Source organism: Camponotus vicinus, unplaced genomic scaffold (assembly GCF_025532165.1).
Source record: "Camponotus vicinus isolate PSW18456_S1 unplaced genomic scaffold, iyCamVici1.0 SCAF_10, whole genome shotgun sequence".
Classification (NCBI taxonomy): Eukaryota; Metazoa; Arthropoda; class Insecta; order Hymenoptera; family Formicidae; genus Camponotus; species Camponotus vicinus.
In genome coordinates this window covers 14,864,805-14,882,734 of record NW_028141946.1, presented here as the reverse complement: position 1 = coordinate 14,882,734, position 17,930 = coordinate 14,864,805, and the positions used below count along the sequence as shown (strand labels likewise).

Below are 17,930 nucleotides of genomic sequence, written 5' to 3'. Positions count from 1 at the left end.
GCACACTCCACGCCACGTACGTCAGCCGACCGTGGGAACAGGTCACTCTCGACCTGGTCGGACCGCTGCCACGCTCCCACCAAGGGCATACGTGGCTGTTCGTGATGCAAGATCGCTTCACGAAGTGGGTGGAGCTCGTGCCTCTACGCCAAGCAACAGCAAGCGCCGTCACCAAAGCGCTGACCGAGCGCATAATTTTGCGCCACGGACGACCAGACTCCGTACTGTCGGACAACGGCACCCAGCTAAAGTCCGGCAAAATGGAAGAACGCCTGCGGGCATGGAATATCCGCCACGTTACCGCTCCAGCTTACTCTCCACACTGCAACCCGGTGGAGAGGACCAACCGGACCATTAAAACCATGGTCACGCAGTACGTGGAGAAGGATCACCGAGCCTGGGACGAGCACATTCCGGCGTTCCAGTTTGCTTTCAACACGGCCATCCACGACGCCACCGGATATACGCCCGCCTTTTTAAATTACGGGCGCGAGCTACGAGGACCGGAGGACGCCGACCAGCTGATCGCGGAGCACGACGCTCCGGATAACCTCCGCAGAAAACTCACGGAGGCATACGAGCTCGTGAGGATACAGCTCGCTCAGGCGTTTCAACGCCAGAAACATCATTATGATCTTCGCCGCCGACCCTGGAAACCGAGCATTGGAGAATGGGTGTGGAAGCGCGACCACCCTCTTTCAAAGAAAAGCGAAGCGTACAACGCCAAATTGGCGCCCAAATTCAGCGGGCCATACGAGATCAAACGAATCGTATCACCCGTTATAGTAGATCTCAGAAGCAAGCGGGGGAAATGGATAAAGCACGTACACGTACAGTATCTGAAGGCCGCTCATATAAACAAAAACAGCAACGACTTTATCCCCCCCGAGGATGACAGCGACTGCGAGCCTGAGGTGGCAAATATCCAAGCCACACTTTCGAGTAAACCGTTGAGCACGATGGAGCAACAAAATTCGAAGATTTTAGAAGACATCGAAGCCCTGCTTCGAGAATACGAGGCAGGCACCGCCGACGCGGTCCGGAATATGGAGCCGGAACCGCAACGCATCGCCGCTACGCCAACACCAGCGCGGCCACCGAAGGTCGGGACCGTTATCCAGCGGTCCGATCAAACGAATCGGCGCAAGCAGGAAGCTTTCCTGGCGCCTCCGCCACCACCACCGAAGGCGAGGGCACAACGCCCTTATGAGAGGCCACCCCGGCCAATTCAACCAGAAGCCGCTATCACCGAGCGGCCTACACTACTGCGGCCGATGGGACCACAGCAGCCACCGCCAATTCCCATCGAGGTGGAACCCGGGATCATAGTGGAGGTCCCACATTTCGCGGTATACGTATCGCGAAGATACAAGCCGCGGACAGCAACCGGACGGTGGATCATCTGATTCACCCGTAACGGAAAGGTCCGTTACTGCCGTCGACTGCAATGAGCAGTGACCCGCAAATAGCCGCCGAAGACCAGCGCAATATGCCCGACCGACCGACCGACCGACCGAATGCCCCCAATTCGGGCATTATTTGATTGGGGGGTGACGATGCACCTCGATGCATCGTTCCTGATTCCCGGCAGAACATCAGCCGGAAGCTGCCGCCCGGCAGAACACCCGCCGGGCAGAGGCAGGGGCGCGGTGCGCCCATCTTTTAATCGTTCTCATTACGGCCCAGAGCCGTTAAGGGCTCAAAACGGCCGAACACCGCCGATCAGAGCCGAGGTGGCCCGAACCGCCGACCGGCGAAAACCCGCGTTCGGCGCTCAACCCGAACCCCTCCGAACGGATCCGACCGTACCGTTTCCGAAAAACCGTTCGGAAGGGGTTATACCGCCGCGCGCCGACGCGGGCAATTAGTCGGTATAAAAAGGGCACATCTCGGCGTCTAATCACCATATTCCTGATCCGCTCTAAGCAGTACGCTTCAGCAGCAATCCAGAAATCCTACCAGGCACTAATTACAGAGGACGAAAGGTGGAGCGCGCTCCGTCTTAGCCGAGTGATCTCGATTCCGAAGTGCAAGTGCAAACCGCCTAATCCGCAGCTGGGCCATCACGGAAGGTGGAGCTCAGAGCCGCCCCGAGTCGAGTGTTCTCGACCCAGCTGCAACGCGAACACCATCCTTCGCGACGCGATCCTATCTCGCGTACTTTAACATCGAACGCATACGCGCATTTGATCATCGCGGCCTCCGCCGCCGCACGTATCAACCGCACCGAGCGCACAAGCGCATCCGTTTATCGCGGCCTCCGCCGCCGCGTATTTTGTACCGAACGCATAAGCGCATCCGCTTATCGCGGCCTCCGCCGCCGCGCACTTTGTTACCGAACGCATAAGCGCATCCGTTTATCGCGGCCTCCGCCGCCGCGTATTTTGTTACCGAACGCATAAGCGCATCCGAATATCGCGGCCTCCGCCGCCGCCGTCAAAGCGCAACACGCGCATACAATTATCACGGCATCCGCCGCTGTGATTAAAGCGCACCGATTATAGTAGACCGAACGCGGACTTTAAATCGTATCATCGAGGAAATAATAATTCTCGCGAAAGCAACCGTCGATTCCGAGAGCCCGAGGATTCTAAGAACCGCGGGGATTCCTCGCGGAAAAAGCGCCGCAAAAACACGCGCTGTCTCGCGCGCCGTAAACCCAAACAGCTGTTCGCGATCAAAGACCGGAATTAACGACGAAAACTGCATTTGTCGCGTTAGTAATCAGCCAGCGAAATTATTAACCACACACACACACACACATTCGCATACACATACTCTGTACACTTATATATTCGAATAAATACGTTCGTTTAAAACACATCGCGTATTTTCTTTCCAACGAACCTTGCACCGGCGATCTATCCGCGCTACAAAGAAAACGTCCGAAAATACGACCGTTACATATTCTTCTCCGTGTCCGGGTATGACGAATTCTATTGGCGAGTCGTCCGAGAGAGAGGTCACGGGTTTGTAATGAATCCATTGCGAACTTTCGATGCTAGTTGCGTAGGTGGTAGAGAGAAGAGATCGAGTTCGGTCTTTAAACACTCGCTCGAATGCGTGTGAAGAAAAGACATATTTCTTTATCGCAAATTGCTCGCTGTCGTCCGTCAGTCACCACCGTCGTTAAATTAGAATGCTTCGAATATAACTGCTTAAGAAAATATATCGGATACGGTACGTTTTTTTCCGATTTTACGCCGTTTCACAGACGTCTTAAGTCTTTTTTTCACAACCGAATGACTTTTCTTCTTCTTTTTATTTCTCTGTGCTTTTGTATTTGTTCTTTTTTTCCCAGCCGCTTTGATTTTCTTACTCGTCCGTCGTCGCTTACGAGTCGATGTTATTGCGGATCGTACGATGTGATTATCAAGCCCGACAAAAGGGAACTGAGCTACATGCATTTTCGCATCAGACTTATATCCCGAGCCCTTCATTAGACTACTTATTTTTTCTTTGGCTTTTCTCTTGAGTTTGTCTCGCGATTCTTCAAAACGGTGTTTGACCGCTATCTTAAATGGCGTATTGTTTTCGACGTCTTCGATTACATTAACGCCGGCTCGTAAAGCTTCTTTCCCCACAGCTCGTACGGCTTTACCTAAATATGGTAGTACGCGTCTGAATAATCCCCCGAGAAAACTACCGATTCCGTGACCGCGTTGATAGGGCGATCCGACGAAAACTCGCGGAATTCCGCCGCCGCGGCCGCCTCCGTTCTGTAATTCGTCGTGATATACCGAGTAATAGTCCATTAATAATAATAATAATAATAATGAACAGTCAAATGCACTTTTTCTCTTTCGCAGATTCCGTGTATTTTATAATATCTAATCGATACGTGCAAAGTCACAGTCAACGTTCCGAATTCGAATGGTATACCTCTCCCCAGTTGATCTCTTATATCTATTTCGATTGTTCGGAAACATGTTTGACGCAAAGCGATGTATTGTGCGGGCGAAAAATGGCTTATCTGGCTAGATGCAAACGAATAATTATTTCGAGCATTGAGCGCGACTATTCGAAGAAGAGGCGATTGTACATCACCCGTGATATAAGGCTCGCAAATGTCGCAGTAGACGAAAAGTTTGTTGGGAATGCCTCGCAGCAAGCTAGCTGGTTTGTCGGCTATTATATGCTCGTTAGCATCCTCCTCGAGTGCAAAAAGAAATGACGGGAAAAATAAGCGTGAACGTTTTTTACCGTCTATATCAAAACCGAGTATTCGACAAAGTTTGTCGGAAAAATATACGTAATGGACCATGTCGCATTTCTCTTCTACGCAAGAAAGTTTCACAACTCTACCTCCGACTTTTAATTCCCAAACGATATGCGAGTTTACCAATTTGGACGCGTAATTCATCGTTTCTATAATATCGCGTATACTTGAATGAACGCCTGGCGGTACTTCGGCATCGTCTACAGGAATTATCTCTTCGTTCTTCCTTCTAACATTGAGGAATTGTAATGTACCTTCTCCAGAGCGTATATGTAAAAAGCTACACGGAAACTGGATCTCCGTGAGCGCTACTTCCCAACGACCGCTTAAATTTATACGTTGAGGTAATTCGATGGTGAAACACGTTGTTTTATTTTCCGGAAAGTATCGCATGCTACTATTGCTCGGGAGGATTATGTAAAATTCTTCCCCTCTCATTTTGATATTAAACTCGAGGCTGGTATCCAAGAATCGAATTTAGAAGGATATCCCCGCCAACTAACTAGTAATTGTTTATTGTTAGCTCGTCCCTTGATTTTTATCACACTACGATAAATTCTCCCTCTCGCAAGTCTTTAATAACATGTGTTAATTCTTGCTCATAAAAAATCCCGTCTATAACCTCGCCCTGTAAATCACTTAGTTCGTATACAGGAGGTCTTCTCTATTCGAGAACGCGATGAATTCGAAATATTTCTTCGCTCCAACCTGCCTCGTATCCTTTCTCAAAGCATCATTATCATCATCATTGATATTCCAACGTCGATTCATATTTTCTCGCGCGATACGCGCATTTTCCAACGTAACGGCCGCGGGTTGCATTTTAATGCTAGAATGACGAGTATGATTATAAGCGTGAACAATATCCTGCAAAACATCGATATAACGCCGTGTATTTTTATGCGTAAAATAACGCCACATCCTCTCCTTAAGTGTTCTATTGAAACGCTCAACTATAGCTGCTTTAATATCAGGATTACGAGCTACATGAAAACAGATGCTTTTTTCTTTTAAGAATTTTTGTACAGCACTTGCGATAAATTCTTTACCTTTGTCGGTCTGTAAGTATACAGGTAGGCGATCTTTGTTTCTCGAGAATATGTGATGAAAGGCTTTTATTATGCACCTCGCCGTTTTGTCGCGTAAAGGCTCTACCCAAACGAATTTATTAAGCACGTCGATAACCGTTAGTAAATAGGAATATCCGTCATTATAAGTCTTAAGATTACGAAGATCGACCAAATCGGCCTCCCATAAATCATCGATATTTGTTACGTTATAATGCAAACGTGGAAATTTTCGACGTACTGGGCGATGCAGCGTGCACGCGTCTTGCGATTTAAGTCAGTCGACGACTTCGTTACGCGAGAAATTCGGCTTAGCCGCTCGTGATAAATTAATCGTCGCTGAATAACCCGCGTAGTGCGAAGGTTCGTAATACGAGGGTCGTTCATTAAGTCCTTAGAAAATCCAGGAAATGGCGCTAGTAGTACCGAAAAAGGTTTGCTTTTAGTAAGCGTCATCTCTCACTAGACTGCAGTTAAAGTTTCAGCTATATCCGCCACGTGCTTTCATTTTTATAGTCGATTAAAGGAACAAACTTTTGTTTATTTAGAAAAATGGAAAAAAGTGAGTTTCGTGCGGTGATTAAACACTTATATTTAAAAGGTTTAAAACCGAAAGAGATCAAAGCCGAGTTGGATAAAGTTCATGGCACATCTGCTCCTGTGTTTGCGACTGTTACAATTGGGTAAATGAGTTTAAACGTGGCCGTACATCCACAAATGATGAACATCGCTCGGGACGTCCAGTGGAAGTGACTTCCTCCGAAATGATTGACAAAATCCACGATATGGTTTTAAGTGATCGACGAATCAAAGTGCGAGAAATAGTTGAGGCCACAGGCATATCACAAGGTAGTGTTTTCAATTTTGCACGAAAAATTGGGTTTGAAAGAAATCTCGGCAAGATGGGTGCCGCGTTTGCTCTCAATGCACGGGTGCACACCTGCGCAGTTTCGATGGCGAAAATCGCGGAATTAAAGTTCGAATTATTGCAACATCCACCGTACTCACCAGATTTGGCCCCCAGTGACTTTTTTTATTTCCAAACTTGAAAAAATGGCTCGGCGGAAAACGATTAACGTCGAACGAGGAAGTCATTGCCCAAACAGATGCCTATTTTGACGACCTTCCGAAATCCTACTTTTTGGACGGCTTAAAAAACTTGGAGAAACGCTGGGATAAGTGCATCAAGCTAAAAGGGGATTATGTTGAAAAATAAAAAAAAATCTACCTAAAATAATTTGTTTTTCTATCTTTTTCTAAGGACTTAATGAACAACCCTCGTATAATTTTTCGAGTTCCATCTTATTAGAATTTGCTCCAACCGAATAATCCTCTTGCTTTCTTTGTCGGGGAATTCTCGTCCTTACTTGCTAATGTTTTATCGGCCTCATCCTCATCGGCAGATATAAATACCGTACCTCCTTTGGATACAACCGTCTCGTTTAACCTGCTGCGTGAACGACGAGTTTTCGGAGTAGAAGTAACAGGTGCTAATTCGCTGCTTTTAATACGACGAGCTATTTTGCCCGCGTGTAAAAAACTACGATTTCCTATGAGACTGGAAGGTGTGTTTATGTCGTGCAGTAATCGCGCAAACTGAACTCTTCCGATTGCTTTTACTGTTTTTCTCTTGCGTATCGCGTCATTTATGAAATCGCTAATATTCGAACCCGTTACAACCGCACCGTTTATAGTTACGAGTCCTTGTCTATCCCAACCGATCGTTGACGACGGGGTATCGAGTAAATATTTCAATAGCGTGTGAGCTTTGTAGCGATAAGTTTTCGGCACACTTTCGATTATATTTTTAATCATTTCCGCCGATTGATCGCGTTTTTTCCCGAAACTATTAGCGTCACCTCCATCTCCAACGCTACTAATTAAAGTATGCGTAAATTCAGCGATGTCGCCGTTATATCCCAAGTACATGTCCTCGTCCTGCTCAGTTTTATCATCGGCGTCGTCGTTTAAAGCCCCACGCGAATCTTTGCGAAAACGCTTTTTTGCATCCCGAACAAAGTAAAGATAACGTTGAAGTACTTCTTTATACATTTTCCATCTTTCACCCTCGTCGGTAGGAGTCGAGAGATTGAGAATACGATACATCTCCGCATCGAGTCGCGATAAAGGGGTTCCCGGTGTCCGTACAGATTTATTATTATCATTTTCCGTATTACTAACATTTTCCGACTGTTGATTTTGTTGCTGCTGCATTCGTTGCATTTTTTCGAGATTTTCCGTAGAAATTAAAACCATTTTCTTAGCCTTTTCCATTTTTAATACTTTTCCAAATATTATTATTATTTTTTCCTCACAAAGGATATAAAGAATTGTATTTTTTTCACTCGCCGATAATCCGTGATAATAAAGCACCGAGTATAGGACCGATAATATAGGGTAAAAATCCTCCGCGTTGTATCAACAGTTTTCTTTTAGTCTTCAAATTACCCCGCTTTGCCGCGATGCGTCGTAGAATCCTTTTATGTTTGACTAATCGCTTCTTTTCGTTACACCAGAGTACGGCACGTTGCCTTTGAGAATATTATGAATACACTCTTGAATACACTTTATGAGTTTATTATCGGCGTAACGTAAGAATGATTCTCTTTAATCTTTTTTCAAAAAACATAAAGTTTTTAGAAGACACGCGTTTCTCTCACCGATGGAACGTTTAGCTATCTTTATCGCGCTATTCGACGAAGTCTTCGAAAAAGCCGACTTTTTGTCAACTTTTTCTTTTTTCACCATCGCGTTGTAATTGCGCGACTGAAAAGTCGCGAATGCGAATACCGCCCTTTTATACGCCCCCACCTCTATTGATCGATCTACGCGGTATGTAAGCGTAATGCAGCGTATCGTCGGGAAAGATGCATGTGCGAAATCGATATTCGTCTGGAGTCGATTGTTTCAAATCAAGCAATAAATACCCGTGAGGCCGCGAGGTAGCATCGTAATACGCTTCTTCCATAAACTTCGGATCGTCGGGATATACTTGACGCGCTAGATGCCGAATTTGAGCGCGATCGCGTGGATTTTTGAAAACTACTATATAATTCGCGTTGAGAGATATATCGCGTTGTCCGCGCCCTTGATGGAAAAGATTTTGCGAGATGAGTATAACGCTGAGATTCTTATGATGGCTTCCTTTGGTGAATAGATCTACAATAGCGTTGCATGACGACGATTCTCTCACAAGATCGTCGATTATCACGAGTTTCGGGGAAAGCGGATCGTTGGAATAATCCTCCGGCCGTTGTAACCCCTCGTGAAATTCGATAATGTTTTTATCCGGTAAAGTATTATTACCATATTCTCTCTCTCGTATGCTTTTCTTTTCTTCTCTCTCACTCTCGCTGTTGCATTATAAGCGTTGATACACATCTTGCCACTCGGCGTAATAAAATAAAATTCTCTCGAATCGAACATCGGACATGTGAGATAAATGTCGAAGAAATGTTTTCACGAAAATCGTTTTTCCACACCCCGTAGGCCCATAGACGATCGACGTCCAAGGATGTTTCCAGCGTACGTCCATTTTACAAAATGAAAGATTGGCATTTACGTACGAATTCATAAATGAAAAAAGTAACCTACTACTACTGCTTAATAATAAGAATAGTCTGCGTAAAAATACACGCGTATACCGAATATTAATCGTTTGGAGACGAAGAAGAATAAGCTTATCCACGCTCCGGGCCGACCCGCGGCGGCCGCATGCTCGCGCTAGCGTTTTCCGTCACGCGTACGAGCGGAAAGCACAGCGGCTAATTAGCTGATACATAGCCGTCGAGTGTGCCGCTAATAAGCGTATTCGCGGAGGTGAGCTAACGCCAACGTTTTTTCTTAACACGAGCACCGCCGCTAACGCGGTGCTCTACGACGAGCTAAGACGCTCGTTTTAAAACTACTCAACACTAGCAATGTTATGCTAATAATAATAATAATAATAATATGTAATATGTAATATTCTATGTTCGCGATGCTAGAAGGAGATATGGAGGAAAAGGCAAAGAAGAAGAATATGATTTTAAGACAGAAAAAAGCTTCGTATTTATTTGTTCTTTATAAAATTAAAAGTTGCGTTTTAACAAAATTGTACGGGTAATTTCGTTGAATTGAAGCGAGAGTAATTCTGCAAATACAATATTGAAATGCACATCTAAAAATAATAAATTATTTATTTGCGTTTGCACATTACGCTCAATTTCTTGATAATTGCCTTTAATTGTAAGTTTTATAATTTCGCAATCTATATAAGATGTGGGAAGTTTTAATTCTATTTCTTTAATTATATATTTGACGCATTTATTAACAGCATCGGCGATAGAAATTAGCTGTGACAAATGCGCATCTCCACACATTTTGCAATATTTTCCAAACCGAGGAATATAGCTCTCTGCATGACGACGGCGACGCTGTAAGTTTTTCGTTTCTTCAACAGGGGTTGCGTCTGGTCTTCTTCTTCTTCCGTTTCTCTCCCGCTATCCGTGGAATGTTCATATTTTCCTTATATGACACCAAGACTGCTTTCGAACCGTAAGCGCTGGTGAAGTTGACGGAAATATTGTTAATAATAGGGCTTAATAATAGGGCTTAATAATAGGGCTTGGTCTAGTTTTTTTATTCTCGTTAAAGTACAGTCTCATTTGACTCATACAAGTTTGAAACTGATGCCACGTGACGGTGTCGAAGCAAATTCCTTCGACATAATTACCCGTCAATTTAACAATCGGTACGTAGCAGCCTTCATTTGTCGCTTGTAATCCCACATGTATTTTCTTAGTGTGAGATAAATTAAGTCCATACGTCGTTGATAGCAACAAATAACGCTGCTGCTGCTCGTTTCTCCCAGCGCTCTTGACAGTGTCATTGTTTTCTGTCTTGATAATATCACATACGTGTTCAGATTTCACGAAACTGGTTATCTTCTTCGCTGCCGACATTGTTTTCACTTTTGAGCTTTCAAAACCGACGTGAGAAGAATAGATATAACAACAAAGTATTTAGAATAGCAAATTCGCTAAGATCGCCGCAGAAATTAAAGGTTCGAACGCCGGAACTCGAATGAATGCGAATTCACGTCTTCTCGCCGGATTAGCAGTGCAGAATTTGGAAAAAGTGGGGGAAAAATTTGCGCACGCAACTGCAAATAATCTGAAAAATCAGGATTTTTCGTGTTCAAACCTGTGCTTATTTTATTGCATTCTGTTCAACGTAGCAGCGATGCGGCGGTTATTTTTTTCAACGCTGCATAGCGCTCTAGGTAGTTTACAATCCTCTGTATATTGCATGTTAGGTTAGATATATTGTAGGTTAGGTTGGGTTGGGTTAGGTTAGGTTATTAAAACTAATGGACGGTGCAAGAACTTAAAGTCTTTGCAACAAAACTGACGGACGACATAGATACAGCACGGATGAAATGCAGTAAATTGCAAGGGGTAATAGATGGAGTATTGAAAGATAGAACAGTGGGACTGAAAGACGTAATTGAATGTTTGGTAGAGAAAGTGGAAATCCAGGGTGATACGAACTTGCTACGGAAGGAAAGGATGGAGGCAATGACAGAAAATAAGCGTCTAAGAAAGAAATAGAAAGATTGGAACAGATTAAAAACCAAAAGGACAAAGAAATAGAAGGAATAAGATCCATGTACGAGGAAATGGAGGAGAAATATGTGCAGGTTGAGAAGATAAGGGAAAAGGAGAGGAAATTCTGGAGCATAGAAGACTCAGAAAAAGAAGAGTGTGAAAATACTAAGGAAATTTTGCAGGAGACCTACGCACTTATTGAGGAGAAAAGACCGGTACTTAGGCCTCCGCTAAGAGGCATAAGCAAAATACTTACCACTGGAAGTCCGATGTTGGCTGCGAGCGATGCGCCTGCGGTGACTCCGGTAAAAACTCCGAGGGGACGGACTCCTGCGATGGTGGATCGGATGAAGACACTGCCTGCGATGACTGCGATGATTCCGGGAACGTCCAGAGAATCTATAGAAGAACCTGAAAAAAGAGAAGAAAAGAAAGATATTAATAAAGAGAAAGTAAGTGAGATTAGTAGGAAAATTAAGATGTTAAATGAGGAAAGGAAATTGTTAATTAGGGAAGGAAAGGAGACTAATAGAAATAGAGAAAGTGAGAGTACTACGGAAACTAGGGGAAAACCTAAGATTATAGGAAATGTGCAAATCATCCCGCCTAGGGAAGAATATAGACAGGATCATAGACAACTGGGAGAGCGAGGAAAAACGGGAACATCAGGAAGGCTTGAATCTTGCACTGACGAACAGGACAGCCTGCGAGGAAGTGGATGGACGAGAGCTGAAGATAGAAGAGCGAGAAGCAGGAATAAGATTAGTGATGGGACCGACACAAGAGTTGTGGGGACCCAAAGCGGTGCGAAGATAAGGAGGCTACCCAGAGCAGCGGTGGTTGCCATACGAACACGCGACGAGGGAACTAGTTATGCCGAAGTTCTGAGGAAAGCTAGGCGAGAGGTCTCATTGGGGGACCTTGGAATTGAAACCACCAGGATTAAGAGAGGAATCAATGGAAGTCTGCTAATAGAAATCCCAGGTCAAGAAGGAAATGAGAAAGCAAAGATTTTAGCTGATAAACTGAAAGAGAAACTGGGGGAGAAAGAAGTGGTGATTACAAGGCCAACGGCCATGGGGGAAATCAGAATCGTCGGATTGGACGAATCAGCCACTGTGGAAGAAGTTATGGATACGGTGGCAGACCTTGGTGGCTGTAATGTAGAAGAGGTAAAGACGGGGCAAATTAGGTGGATGTTTAATGGCCTTGGCATGATATGGGTACGATGCCCGTTAGCAGTGGCTAACAGGGTGGCTGGAAAGGAAAAGATTAGAATAGGATGGACTGTTGCGAGGGTTGAGCTACTTGCGAAAAGACCGCTACAGTGCTATCGATGTTGGGAGTTTGGACATGTCCGATTTTCATGTCGAGCAAATCTAGACAGGAAGGGACACTGTTACAATTGCGGGGCCCCGGGACACTCTGCGAAGATGTGCGAAAGAAAAGAACCGAGGTGTATTCTCTGTGAGGAAAAGGGTTACTCCGCGAATCACAGAATAGGATCACGCTTTTGTAAAATGACAAGGCCCGTAGATAGGATGAAACAACTGCCAAGGAGGAAGATACCTGAGGGAAGGGCCGAAGGAATAGAGACTGGAAAATTCAAAGAAGGAGGACCCATAGGTAGAAAAGAGGAAGAAGCAGAGGAAGAGGAAATGGAGTATGTTGAGGAGCCTTAGCATCGTTCAGGTTAACTTAAATCACTGCTGGGGTGCGCACAACCTGCTCCAGCAGTTCATGAGGGAAAGGAGAATCGAAGTCGCGTTGGTGACGGAACCAATCCACATTCCGGAAAAGAACTGGACAAGTAGTAAGAGTAAGGGAGCGGCCATTTACTGGATGCCTGATATTAAAAGTAAGATTATAGAGATAGCTAGAGAGGAAGAATTCGTGGTGATAGAACTAGAAAAGATCGTGCTGATCTCCTGCTATATATCACCGAGGTTCAAACAGAGAGTTCTCTGATATCTTAAATAGAATAGAGGCTAATATTAAAAAACTAGGTAAGAAAAAACAAATAATTCTAGGAGGGGACTTTAATGCTCACTCGGTACTATGGGGCTCTAAATACACTTTATGTAGAGGAGTAAGACTAGTAAGTTGCATGGAGGTAATAAATTTAACCCTAATAAACAATGGAGAGGTACCGACATGTGTTAGAAAGCAAGGGAATTCGATTATTGACTTAACTTGGGCAACTCCGCAAATTGCAAGCAAAATAGAAAATTGGAAGGTGGAGGAAAATGAAACATCCTTATCGGACCACAATTATATTATGTTTAGTGTTAATTTAAGTAAGCGTATAGGGAATCTTTGCGCTGCGGTGAATGCGTATCCGCCTTGGAAAACCGACACGATGGACGAGGAAATGTTTGAAGAAATAATAGAATGGAACTGCTGCAATTATAATACCGATGGGACAGAAATTGTAGAGGACGTAGACTGGATAAGGAAAACAATGACGGAAGCGGCGGACATGTCAACGGTTAGAGTGAGGAAAACTACAAAAAGGAAACAAGCACATTAGTGGAATGAGGATATTGCCGAGCTCAGGAGAACGTGTAATACGAACAGAAGAAGATGGACTAAAGCTAAATCCGATAGAAAAAGATAAACAGACAAAGGAAGGCTGAATGAGGTAAACCTGGATGAAATGGCAAGACTCGAAAGAAAATATAAAGAAAGCAAGAAGGAATTGGTACAGGCGATATTTCATGCTAAAGAAGAATCATGGAAGTCACTGATCCGTGAAATCGACAAGGATCCTTGGGGAATCCCCTACAAACTGGTGATGAATAAACTGAGATTCTCCAGCCCGGGACTCACCGAGGTGCTAGAGGAAGAAGTACTTAAGGAGGTAATCTTTAAACTCTTCCCTGGAGAAACGGAAATGGAAGAGGACAGAGAGATTGCTGTGAATGAATGGAAGGATGAATGTGAGTTTCGCAGAAACAAATAGGACTATTAGAAGGAAAGGAGCTAGGAATACTGCACCAGGAGTAGACGGTATTTCTACTAAAATGTGGAAAAGGTCACCTAACAACATGATCAATAAGGTATCGGAAATATATACCAAATGCATGAGAACTGGGGTTCCCGACACAATGGAAAAGGGCCAGATTAGTACTGATTCCGAAAGGAAAAACCGAAGATCAGAAGGCATCAAAAGCTCGTCCGATTTGTTTAATCGACGATGTCGGGAAAGGCCTAGAACGGATCATTGTAGAAAGGATAGAGAGATGGATGGAGGAGATGGTAAGTAAGAATTTGCACTTCTCTACAGTTGGTAACAATCAGTACGGCTTTAGGAGAAATAAATCTACAATAGACGCGCTGACAAGGGTTAAGGAAAGAGCCGAAGAGGCCCGCAAGGATGGGAATATAGCGATGATTATAAGTCTGGACATTGAAAATGCATTCAATAGTATTCCATGGAACGAAATAAAAAGAATGATGATGAGAAAAAGATTCCCCTATTACCTAATGAAAATATTGAACAGCTATTTTACAAATCGGAACGTGGAATTTGTTAACGCGGTAGGTGAAGTTACCCAAATTGAGGTGCAAAGAGGCGTCCTGCAGGGTTCCGTGCTGGGTCCTTTGATCTGGAACCTGGTGTACGACCGGGTATTAAAAGTTAAGAAGGAGAAAGGATGCGAGTTGATCGGATACGCGGACGATACATTAATCGTGTCGGTCGCGCGTACATACGACGAAGCCAAATACAACGCGAGTATGCAGGCGGAAAAGACCATCAACGCAATCAGGAACATCGGCCTTAAAGTAGCGGTGGAAAAAACCGAAGCCATGGTATTTTATGGCAAAAAAGGAAGAAGACCTCCAAAGGAAGACTACTTTATACTAGAGGGTAAGAAAAGCTCATAATTGGACCAAAATTAAAATATCTAGGGATGATTTTGGACAGCAAGCTGACCTTCGCAGAACATTTCCGGTATATTCAAGAGAAGGTCGAAAAAATTAAAAAGGCTCTATGCAGATTAATGCCGAACCTGCGCGGACCGCATGAGAGCAGAAGGAGATTGTATGCCTATGTCGTCCAATCGATTGTGATGTATGGCACGCCGATATGGTACGACAGTTTTGTCAAAAATGATGCAATACAAAGACCGTTGCGGAAAATACAAAGACAGCTGGCGATAAGAATTATCTCGGGCTACAGAACTGTCGCATATGAGGTGGCAATCATATTGGCTAGGACTCCTCCCTGGACATTAGTTGCACGGAAATATAAAAGAATATATGATAGGTTTAGTAAGCTGAAAAAGGAAAATGAATGGAACAAGAATACTGAAAAAGCAGTTAGAAAAGAGGAAGAAGAAAAGATGCAAAAAAGTTGGAAAAGTAGATTGAGAGACAGAGACTTACCTGGTTCGATGCTGAGAAGTACCATTTACCGGGTATTCTCGGACTGGATGACCAGAAGACACGGTGGGATGAACTACTCTTTGACGCAGATCCTGACGGGCCACGGCTGTTTCAACGCGTACCTGAAACGGATAAAAAAGCTGGAATCTGCATTATGCACCTACTGCGAGGGATTCATCGACGATACAGAACACACGCTGTGCCAATGCGAAGAATGGAACGCTGAAAGAGAAGAAATGAAGATCATTATTAATTGCAGTGTTAGCCTAGAGAATATAGTAAAGGCAATTTGTAATAATAAAGAAACTTATCTTGCTGTGAGTACCTTTGCACAAAAGGTTATGGGTAGGAAAGAGGAAGACGAGAGAAGAGAAAGGCAAAGGAGAGAGGAAGAAATAGAGAATGGAAACTAGGCATGAGAACAACGAACTTCACTACACAACATACACGCGAATACTCATTCACGCACACACGCACCCATAGACATTCACCTACACTCACACATACATACATATTCTCAACTAAATGTTATCATTTACATTTATTATTCCACGCACACACGCTTACATACACATACATAAGGGAGAAAAGGAGAGGAACGAATGAGAAGAAGTGAGGAATTGGAAGGAAAGCAAGTTACCACCGAAAAAAGGGTAGGATGGAAAAGGACGAGGACAACTTCGTTGGAATAGGATTGCGGATAAGGATAGTCTACCAAATCTGGGTTGGCATCGAGGAAGAATGCAGCGCGGTCCCCTCGGTGCTGATGGCAGACAGGCAGGAACACCGCCGAAATAGGGAGAGTTTTAGTCGGTAAACGGCAACTAGTGCCGGAGTCCGACAGTACCCTGGTGCCGCAGCCAGGGTCTGCATAAAGCATTTCTCTTCCTTCCGTACGGTAAAAAGAAAAAAAAAAGGTTATTAAGACTATATATATACATAAATATTAAAACGGAACAATCTAAATGATCATAAGCTAAAATACAAATAAATAACTAATAACAAACAAAATAAAATAAAAAATAAATAAATAAATAAATGACTAGATTACACAGATTATATATGATACAAAGGATAATATAATAAAGAACAAATAAACAAGATAAAGTAAATAAATAAATATCTATTAGGAAATAGTAAATAAATACATGTAACTGCTATAAATAACTAACTAATATGTTGGTTTCTAAAATTACTAGGAAATGTTTGGTCCGCCTGATTGTAGTAAAAACGCGGGAGTTAACGTGAGAAGTGTGAATCAGGTCTATCGGCAGTAGCGAAATAAACACGAATTGTTATTTACTTAGGAAACTAAACTAAAAGAGGAGAGGATTAGTTAGCCAGATAAAACAAAATAAGCGAGGCAAAGTTTTATTTCATTTTTGAGCAAGGTTACAGGACGCGCGTAGTTTTCTACATTCAGAATGCGCATGCTCTTAACCAATGCAGTAGACAAAGTAATCAAGTATCAAGCAATCAGTTAAGCAAATAGTAGAGAGGTAATTAATATAGTAGTGACATAATAAGGAAACTTAATAATAATCATAAGCATTAATATGTATAGGTATCGAGGAAAGGTAAGAAACTGACACATAACCTAAGAGCTTATACATTAGAAGGAGATATAAAGTGTATCCTAGGGTCGACATTGTTAGTATCTCGCAAGTGAGAGTATGCAGAACGCAAGCAAAAACCGAGCTACGAGTGAGGTAGGGAAACCTATGGAAAAGACACAGAGAATGAATAAGCCAGAGTGTAACCTGCCTGGGGAGGAGCCCACCCGGGCCCGTGAGCCGCCGCTGATAACGGAGCACTCCCCCTTGGAGGGGGCCGACTTGTCCGGGGACACCAAAGAGTTGCTCTTAGAGGTGATATCCTGCGCGTGCGCATTCAGCATGCCGAGGGGTGTCGTGTGCTGGGAGTGCCCACACATGCTCTCGGGGTACGGGGTTGGCTCGCGCCCCGTGGAGCATGTGATCTCGGGCTGTATATTGGGTCGCTTCAGTGAGGATGACGCGGGGGAGAGGGTGCCGGGATGGTGCCGAGCCTGCGGAATATACGCCAGGAAAATGAGGAGCTTGCGATACCATATTAGGTACGAGTGTGAGGCGAGCGAGGTCTGCGAGGTTTGCTGCGAGAAGAGCATGTTTGTCATCCAGTAGGACGAGGGTAAAATTAAGGCATGCAACAATTGCATGAGGGTGCCAAACATGCTTTATATGTCATAATATAGTTATCTGGTGTCGAGTATCCATTCATTTTCGCTATCCTTTGATATACGCTATCTGGTTTATAATAAGTATAATTTTGACATGTTTTGTTTTTTGTAATTATTTAGAGTTTAACGCAGTAATTGCGCTTTTGTTCGGTTTCTTTTTTGCCTTATGACAAAGTATATGTATTTTGTTTGTATGAATGAATTCATGTTGTAATCACATGACAAATGTCTAACAAGCCAGCTAATGAACATTTATTTAACATAAAAGGTGAAGGAAAGTGAATCTGTATCATTCTATTCATAATAAATTTAATAAATAAATAAATTAAATGAAGAACAATAGTATTATACCCGTTGAAATAACGATAATAGCTAATTAATAAATAAATGTTTGTTGATTGTGATTTTGAATGTAAATATATACAAATGGACATAATAGCTACTATACA

At 43.6% G+C, this 17,930-nt stretch overlaps 1 long non-coding RNA gene across 1 annotated transcript; it reads right to left on the bottom strand.

The window, feature by feature from the left end:
- Positions 1–9,614: 9,614 nt before the first annotated feature.
- LOC145960322 (uncharacterized) lies at positions 9,615–15,397 on the bottom strand. The gene is made up of 3 exons (XR_014435325.1): positions 15,264–15,397; positions 11,131–11,285; positions 9,615–9,829 (listed from the first exon to the last, which is right to left on the bottom strand). It is a non-coding gene; the product is annotated as an uncharacterized LOC145960322 (long non-coding RNA).
- Positions 15,398–17,930: the final 2,533 nt, after the last annotated feature.